The 8608-nt window shown below is 39.1% G+C and overlaps 1 pseudogene; it reads right to left on the bottom strand.

Moving 5' to 3' along the window:
- Nucleotides 2667–3664, bottom strand: Gm7898 (predicted gene 7898; annotated as a pseudogene).

The following is an 8608-nucleotide window of genomic DNA, read 5'->3' as shown; positions in this document are numbered from 1 at the left end:
TGCAAGGAAGATGTCAGAATCCATGCTGCTCCTAATGGCTGTTTGGTCCATGGTCTTACCACATCAGTGTCTATGCTGATTTCCATGGCACATGTTTATGACTGAAGACTTGGGAATTTTCATGGTGTGGACTGCAGCCTGAAACATTGTTGATGCACATGGGCTGTGCTGACTGAGGTGCTTGTCTCTCTCTGTGGACCTGTTGCATTTTAGGACCTTGGTTTTTGTCTCTGCTAGAAATGTAAATCATGCAGAACTCCATTATCTTTGCTCTTGAAGCTTTAAAATTGATAGGAAACTACTTTCTTAGTGATTTGAATGACTGCAAATGTATAGATGGGAAGGAGTACAGGAAAGGATTATGTAACAGCTCCTACTGCCATCCACACTCCTACCTTACCCCACTTTTCAAGAAGGAGAAGCAGTTTAAAGAAGAAGAAGATAAAAAACTCTTAAAATATATCGTAAAGAATCTGATGTTGTCTGTGCACAAGTGAGGGTTTCTGAAGGGACTTCAGGAGGGAATAACTAAGTTCTATTTTTAGGACAGTAACTGAGAGATTTGCCATGCTGCAATGAGTACATAAAAAACAGAAAGTGGACTTTCTCATTTCAATTATTTTGAAGGGTGCTGTCATGGACAGGCAGACATGGAAGGACTGGGAATTGAGTATGATCAGGCTGCATGATGTGAAATCCTAAAAGAGTCAGAAATTATGTTAAAAAATAAACCAAGCTCATTGTCTGTGATATTTGATAGGGAAGATGACCACTAATACTCACCTAGTACTAAAATTATTTACTAATTATTGTTCAGTTGTTTTAATTTTAATATTTGATAAATTATAGTAGTTGTTATGTCAGATATTTGAATGTTGTTTATAATGTTATTTTGGCACTTGTGCTCATCTTTTATATATGATGGAGTTCTTTTAAAGTCTTTCATAGTGCTCATGTAATTCCCAATTATAATAAGTCATATATCAGTTATGACTTATTGTGATTGTGTTCATTCTGAAGATTTTTCAGTCTCCTTTTATTATAAGGAATAAGCTCACTGGATATAGTAACTAGATTGGTAATTATATGTCTTAATTTTTGAAAGAAATAATTATGATTCTCCTCATTGCTACAGAGCAATTGTGACAAAAACTGCATGTAGAGTGAAAGGCAGGTAGATTAGTGGAATAGAATTGAAGAACCAGAAATGAACCCACACACTTATGGTCACTTGATCTTTGCAGAGGAGCTAAAACCATCCAGTGGAAAGAAGACAGCATCTTCAACAGATGGTTCTGGGTCAACTGGTGGTTAGCATGTAGAAAAATGTGAATTGATCCATTCTTATCTCCTTGTACAAAGCTCAAGTCTAATGGGAACAAAGAACTCCACATAAAACCAGAGACACTGAAACTTATAGAGGAAAAAGTGGGGAAAAGCCTCAAAGATATGGGCACAGGGGGAAAATTCCTGAGCAGAACACCAATTGCTTGCTTTGTAAGATCAAGAATTGACAAATGGGACCTCATCAAATTGTAAAGCTTCTGTAAGTCAAAGGACACTGTCAATAAGACAAAAAGACCACCAACAGATTGGGAAAAGATCTTTAGCAATCCTAATTGTGATAGGGGCTAATATCCAATAAATATAAAGAAATCAAGAAGTTGGACTACAGAAAACCAAATAACCCTATTAAAAATGGGGCACAGAGCTAAACAAAGTATTCTCAACTGAGGAGTACTGAATGGCTGAGAAGCACATAAAGAAATGTTCAACATCCTTAGTCATCAGGGAAATGCAAATCAAAACAAAGATGAAATTCCACCTCACACCATTCAGAATGGCTAAGATCAAACACTCAGGTGACAGCAGATGCTGGCAAGGATGTGAAGAAAGAGGAATTCTCCTCCAATGCTGGTGGGACTTCAACCTGGAACAACTACTCTAGAAATCAATTTGGCGGTTCCTCTGAAAATTGCACATAGTTCTACTGGAAGATCCAGCAATATGAATCCTGGGCATATACCCAGAAGATGCTCCAACTGGTAATAAGGAAACATGCTCCATTTTGTTCATAGCAGCCTTATTTTTAGTAGTCAGAAGCTGGAAAGAACCCAGATATCCCTCAAGAGAGGAATGGATACAGAGAATATGGTACATTTACACATTTACCTGGTCTTTATGTGGGACTCCTAAGAGCAATACCAGGTACTATTTCTTACTCTATTGCTTTCTCTGGGATACTTTATCCCTTCTGGGCTGCCTTTCATGACCTCTGAAAGAGAACACCAATCTGTGCCTAGTTATTGAGCAACATGGTATGCCAAAGCATGTAGATATCTGGGGGAAGGGGGTGTAGGGCTCCTTTTTTTCTGAAGAAGGAAGGAATAGTGGATGGGAAAGAGGGGAAAATAGGAAAGGAGTAGGAGAGGAGGATGTGTAAATGGTTATAAGTATGTAAAGTGAATGGATGAATGAAAGAATTAACATTTAAAGAACGACATTTAAAATTGATTGAAGCTAGTAGTACCTGCTGTTATCCAGAGCCAGACACTCTATGAATGGAGGTTCTCTCCTGCAGCTTTCATATCTGCTCCTTGTTCCACAATAAATTTTAATAAAAAATTATCAAGTACTACTTCATTTCAAAAGCTGAGTATCTGCTATTTTTGAAGAGCAAGACAAATTTTTACTTTTAAATGATTATAAGCACACCAAAAACATGTAACAAGTTAAGTCCTAGCATCTAGTGATTTGGGTTAGGTTACACTAACAGCAGCCGGAACAAGCATATCGTATTGACTGTCCTGAATTATCCAGGATAGAGCATTCTAAGGCTGGCTGCTTCTTCATAGGAGTTACTAATAGCTACTTCTACTTTTTCATAGATAACGCCCCTGACCTGTAAGAAAGGAGAAGGGAACAGTTTACTCCCCCTCTTCCTTCAAAGAATTTTTTCTACTAGACTAATTAGAAAAAAAAAGTCAACATTGATATCCGTTACTTGCATGAAGACACAGGAAACAAGTGACATATAGTCTTTTAAGACATACAAGATAAGAAGATGAAACTTCAGGTACACAATAAGTCTGTACTAAAAGCTAGATTTGATACTCTCAAAAAGTGAAGGGTCCTACAACAGCATAGAGAAATAATTTAATGCCTTCCAGAGCAGAACTCCAGCTCTGTGGAGGTTTCCTATTCTATGGAGCCAGATCTCATGCCAACCCACAGAGCAGGCGCTTCCATCTCCTATCCGTTTATGCGGTAGTTTTCATGGATTTCCGGCCGATGTCACACACAAAGGCCAAGAGGTTATCCAGGACTTCATACCTGTTCTGCTCGAAGTGGTTCTGGAGGACGTTCATCTTCTCCTGGGTCTCCTTTTCCACCTCACTGCCACAGCTGCCATAGGAGCCCAGTGCCGCGGCTTCCTTGGCCTTGAACTCCTCCCTCTGCAGGCGGTACTGTTCAATTTCAGCCTGGGCTTCTTTGGCCTGCTTCAGCCTCCTGTTCTTTCCCTTGCGGGCCTTGGACACCTAATGCCCGGTAGGTGCTGGATGCCCTGCAACTGACTCGCCATTGCTAAGGGGACTTTAGGCCGAGAAAAGGGCCTAAGTCAACGGCTCAAACACACTCCGAAGCCCCTTGGGTCACCTGACCCCGAGTATTTGCTATTTTAAAGTTGCTATTTGTATGCTTTTACTAGAAAGATGTTTACCCTTCCCACATGATTTTAGATATGTACAGCTACAATACAATGAATATACTGTTGATAGCTAGAGTGGGTTCTTCTTTGTCTTGTTCCCACCCACTCCCTTTAAATTTGAAATTTTAATCATATTTTCTTGTTCACCAATGAGTTTGATTTTTCCTTGTTGACTTTGTCATAGCTTGTACTGTCTCCAGTATATGCTCTTTTCTTCATGTCTTGCCACACTTCCCCTCAACTTGGAGCATACCTTTTGTGAGACTCTTTACAAAGATATTTATTTAGTTTGCAAATTGATCCATTCTTATCTACTTATACAAAGCTCAAGTCCAAGTGGATCAAGGACCTCCACATAAAACCAGATATACTGAAACTAATAGAAAAGAAAGTGGGGAAGAACCTTGAGCACATGGACACGGGGATTTTTCCTGAATAGAACTCCAATAGCTTATGCTCTAAGATCAAGAATTGACAAATGGGACCTCATAAAATTGCAAAGCTTCTGTAAGGCAAAGGACAAACTGGCAATCAATAAGTTGGGAAAAGATATTTACCAACCCTACATCCCACAGAGGGCTAAGATCCAAAATATACAAAGAATTCAAGAAGTTAGACTCCAGAGAACCAAATAATCCTATTAAAAAATGGGGTACAGTGGAAAACAAGGAAATCTCAACTGAGGAATACAGAATGGCTGAGAAACACCTAAAGAAATGTTTAGCATCCTTAGTCATCAGGGAAATGCAAATTAAAACAACCCTGAGATTCCACCTCACACCAGTCAGAATGGCTAAGATCAAAAACTCAGGTGACAGCAGATGCTGGCTAGGATGTGGAGAAAGAGGAACACTCCTCCAATGTTGATGGGATCGCAAGATGGTGCATCCACTCTGGAAATCAGTTTGGCAGTTCCTCAGAAAATTGCACATAGTACTACCTGAGGACCCAGCAATACCACTCCTGGGCATATAACCAGAAGATGCTTCAACATGTAACAAGTACACATGCTACACTATGTTCATAGCAGCCTTATTTATAATACCCAGAAGCTGGAAAGAACCTAGATGTCCTTTAACAGAGATACAGAAAATATGGTACATTTTCACAAGGGAGTACTATTCAACTATTAAAAACAATGAATTTATGAAATTCTTTTGCAAATGGATGGAACTAGAAAATATCATCCTGAGTGAGGCAACAAAAGTACATACATGGTATGTGCTCACTGATAAGTGGATATTATCCCTAACCCACCGAATACCCAATATAATATTCACAGAACATATGAAGCTCAAGAAGAAGGATGACCAAAGTTTGCCTGCTTCAGTCCTTCTTAGAAGGTAAAACAAAATGCTCATTCGAGGTAGAGGGTGGAGGGTCTTGGGATGAAGTCAGGATGTGGAGGGGAAAGGGGGACAGGATCAGATATGGGAGAAGACTGGAAAGATATACAGTGGGTCAGGAATCAGAACACAGGTGTGTAGCAATGGGGAATGGGGAACTTGATGTAGCTACCAGCAAGTCTCAGATGGCAGGAAAGCAAGAGACTTCCATAACTCAAAAAAGATGAGATTGGCTGAATTGCCCAACAAAGGTGAGGGAGAACCAGTAGAGACCATATCCAAAGGTTAGGGAAGGTCCCTGGTTGGGGGATGCAGCCACCCAATCATCTCAAAAATTTTAACTCAGAATTGATCCTGTCCAAAGGAAATACTGGGACAAAGTATGGAGCAGAGACTGAAGGAAAAGTCATCCAGAGACTGCCCCACTTGGGGATCCATCCCATATACAGACACCAAACTCAGACATTATTGCAGATGCCAAGAAGTGCTTACTGACAGAAGCCTAACAAATAAGGAGATAGATGCTTTCCCAGTTAAACATTGGACTGAGTATGAAAATCTCCAATGGAGAAGTTAGAGAAAGGTCTGATGGAGGTGAAGGGGGTTGCAACCCCATAGGAAGAAGAACAATATCAACCTACCAGACACCCCTCCCCAGAGATTTCAGGGACTATACCAACCAAGGAGTACACAGGGAGGGACCCATGGCTCCAGCTGCATATGTAACAGAGAAAGGCCTTTTCTGGAATCAATAGGAGGAAAGACCCTGGATCTGGTGAAGTCTCGATGCTCTACTGTAGGGGAATGCCAGGGCATTGATTTAGAAGTGGGAGTGCAGGTGGGGGAGCACCCTAATAGAAGGAGTGAGAGGGGGATGGGATGGGTGTTTTCAGAGGAGAAACCAGGAAAGGGGAATAACATTTGAAATGTAAATAAATAAAATATCCAATTAAAAAAACAACAAAGAACAGGGGTTACAAGTAAAAAATATTCAAGCAGCTCCGTTGCTGTGGATATGTTTTTTGCTGAGGAAAAAAAAAAGGACAAAATTTAAAGAAAAAATGAAAGAAGATCTCTAAGACTAATTGGATGGGGTGAAGAATTCTGAGAGAGGGGATTGATCTGGAAGTGGGACAACATTTGGAATGTAAATAAATAAAATAATTAAAAAATAATGAGAATTTGAATCATAAGACAGTGAATTGACATAATTTTTAGCTACCAATTGGATGCTGAGAGGTAAACTTTGGTCCTCCCTGAGAATAGCCAGTTCCCTTAAGTGTCCCTTATTAGAACTCATTTGTCCCTCAAAGTTTACTGTTTGAATGCTTCCCTCTTAGTGTGACTGTTCTGAAATTGTGGGGCCACCTCAGTGAACTTTAGTATGAGATCATAACCTTCCCCTGTAGTCATGCTCAGTCCTTTCCAGTAGTATTTCTTCACATAAGTACTCACACTAAAAAGAAGTCCTATGATATATGATTTCAACTCAATCTTCGTGAAATTGTATTTGTATTTTGATTCTTTTATAATGTTCTCTTGGAGATACTAAGATAGCTTAGAATTTAACAGCACATGTTGTTCTTGGAGAACAACTAGGTTTGATTTCAAGCACCTATACCATGGTTCACACTGCGTGTAACTTTAGTTCTAGAAAATCTGAATTGCCTTAGCCTATGGCAAGACACATAAACACAACAACATACATGCGAAATACACACATATTTCATCACATAACACACACATATACATATATAATTTTATGTATAATATATACATATATAATTTCATATATCATATATATATATACATAATTACATAATCTTTAGAAGAAATTTAAGTTCACTTCTTAGAGTACACATTAATGGCTCCACATTTTCTACACAGTCATACAAAAGTACAACATTCTAGAAGAGGACAAATGACTTCAAAGCAGGGGAAGTTAAGAGGACTAACCATCTTTGAAAGGACCTCATTTCCCTTCCCAACAACTACAAGGCAGCTTTAATTCTTATCAAATACATGTATATAAATTTCTATTCATATTTATGCATGCAAAACTTGCATTAGCATTAAATACATACATGGTCAGGAAATTTTTGACCACATTAGATGTATGAAATACTTAATAATTAGTATGAAAACTCTGGTGAATGAGAAACTATAGACATAGTTGTACATTTATTCTGAAAATATAATTAAGTCTTCAAAAAATTAAGCCATCTGTGGAAAGCAGCAATTTCATAAAGTAGATTTTCCATGCTCATGAGCATGGAGTTCACATCTATTCTCTCAAAGAAGATGAAACTGCCTAAGTCATATGGGGATAGTTGGAAGAGTCTCTGAAAAACTGTTGAGATCATGAAAGGGTAGAAAATAGCCCATGTGAAAAAATTTCTGACATAAGAAGTGGCAATAGAAGCAGAATTGAGCCTAGACTTTAAATGTTAGCATCCTGAAGATAAAATAAAACAGAAATAACCACTCCATCAATTTTCATTTCCTGGAAGTGTAACAACCACATGTTATATCTATGAATCATTATATATATAATGTACTGCAGCTGTCCTCAGATCCACAGAAGAGGGCATTTAATTCCATTACAGATGGTTGTGATCCACCATGTGGGTGCTGTGAATTGAACTCAGGACCTGTGGAAGAGCAGTCAGTGCTCTTCAACGACTGAGCCATTTCTCCAGTAACCTTTGATGCAATACCTCTCCTGGGCATATACCCAGAAGATGTCCCAACAGGTAAGAAAGAAACATGCTCCACTATGTTCATAGCAGCCTTATTTATAATAGCCAGAAGCTAGAAAGAACCCAGATGCCCCTCAACAGAGGAATGGATACAAAAAATGTGGTACATTTACACAATGGAGTACTACTCAGCTATTAAAATGAATGAATTTATGAAATTCCTAGGCACATGGTTGGACCTGGAGGGCATTATCCTGAGAGGTAACCCAATCACAAAAGAACTCAAATGATATGTACTCACTGATAAGTGGATATTAGCCCAGAAACTTAGAATACCCAAGATATAAGTTACAATTTGCAAAACACATGAAACTCAAGAAAAACGAAGACCAAAGTGTGGACACTTTGCCCCTTCCTAGAATTGGGAACAAAACACCCATGGAAGGTGTATTAGTCAGGGTTCTCTAGAGTCACAGAACTTATGGATAGTCTCTAGATAGTAAAGGAATTTATTAATGACTTACAGTCGGCAGGCCAATTCCCAACAATTGTTCAGTCGCAGCTGTGAATGGAAGTCCAAGGATCTAGCAGTTACTCAGTCTCACGTAGCAAGCAGGCGAAGGAGCAGGAGCAAGACTCCCTTCTTCCAATGTCCTTATATTGTCTCCAGCAGAAGGTGTAGCCCAGATTAAAGGTGTGTTCCGCCACACCTTTAATCCCAGATGAAAGGCGTAGCCTAGATTAAAGGTGTGTTCCTTAAACTCGGAGATTCAATCTTCTGGAATCCATAGCCACTATGGCTCAAGATCTTCAAACCAAGATCCAGATAAGGATCTCCAAGCCTCCAGATAAGG

This window comes from Mus musculus, chromosome 17 (genome assembly GCF_000001635.26).
Source record: "Mus musculus strain C57BL/6J chromosome 17, GRCm38.p6 C57BL/6J".
Lineage (NCBI taxonomy): Eukaryota > Metazoa > Chordata > Mammalia > Rodentia > Muridae > Mus > Mus musculus.
Note: the sequence above shows the minus strand (reverse complement) of the source record. Positions and strands in the feature narration are given on the sequence as shown.